We start from the raw sequence: 1,267 nt of genomic DNA on the forward strand, positions 1-1,267 counted from the left end.
TTTCAACCTGTGAAGTCTGAGGGGACACATTCAGTCCATAACAAAGACCAAATTGTATTTGTTTTTATGACCATTTAACTGTATTGAATGCTGAACTTCACCTCACCTCTGTTACTTCCATCTATGAAATCTGTTGCTTTTTCAAAGAAGGAAATACTTCCTTTGAAAAAAATAACCCAGGCTATTAATTTAACAGTGTATTGTCATCCAATTCCTTGATAATTTAACTTGAAGCAAATTATTCAAGTATTCAGGGCTGGCCGGTTAGCTCAGTTGGTTAGAGCATGGTGCTGATAACACCAAGGTCCAAGGTTCAATCCCTATATTGGTCAGCCACCAAAAACCCAACAAACAAAAATGAAGAATAAAAGGGTCGCATGAGGGAGATTTTTGTGATGATGAAACAATTCTGTACCTTGATTGTGGATCTGGTTACATAAATCTACATATATAATAAAATGAATAGAACAACACACATATATTGAGTATACACACATAAATGAGTACACATACACAAATGAGTGCATGTAAAACTGGTGAGATCTGAATAAGATCTGTTCACCATACCAATCTCAATCTTGGTTTTGATATTGTACTATATTTATGTAAGATGTTATCATTGGGAGAATGGCATGCAGGACCTTTCTGTAATGTAGTATTCTGGATGGGATCCTGGAACAGAAAAGGCCATTAGGGGAAAACTGAGGAAATCTGAATAATGTATGAACTGTAGCTAATAATAATGTATCAATATTGGTTAATTAATTATAACAAATGTACCATACTAATGTAAGATGCTAATAATGGGAGAAACTAGGTACAGGGTGTATAAGAACTCCCTACTATCCTCACAATTCTGTACATATAACAGTGTTCTAAAAAATAAATTTTATTTTAAAAATGAGATTTAAGAGACATAGCAACTAATTGCAATATATGGATCTTATTTGGATCCTAATTTGAACAAATTATTTAAAAAATACTATAAAACTTTAGAAGAAATTTGAATAATCTGGATATTTGGTAGTATTAAAAGTTCCTTAATTGTTTTTGTTTGTTTCATGTGTAAAAAGCAATGTTATACATTTTTAAAAGTCATCTTTCGGAAAATACTGAAATTTTTATGAGTGAAATGTATGATGTTTAGGATTTGCTTCAAAATAATCCATGTGGAATGGGGAAAGCAGGTAGGGGACAGATGACAAAACAGGATTGTCCGTGACTCAGTAAATGTTGAAGTAGGCGATGATTCTGAGGGCTCATTGTA

General features: G+C 32.7%; 1 non-coding gene across 1 annotated transcript; it reads left to right on the top strand.

The window, feature by feature from the left end:
• The first annotated feature begins 258 nt into the window (after nucleotides 1–258).
• On the top strand, nucleotides 259–332 carry TRNAI-GAU (transfer RNA isoleucine (anticodon GAU)). Its single transcript has one exon. It is a non-coding gene; the product is annotated as a tRNA-Ile (tRNA).
• Nucleotides 333–1,267: the final 935 nt, after the last annotated feature.

Source organism: Cynocephalus volans, chromosome 6, assembly GCF_027409185.1.
Source record: "Cynocephalus volans isolate mCynVol1 chromosome 6, mCynVol1.pri, whole genome shotgun sequence".
Lineage (NCBI taxonomy): Eukaryota > Metazoa > Chordata > Mammalia > Dermoptera > Cynocephalidae > Cynocephalus > Cynocephalus volans.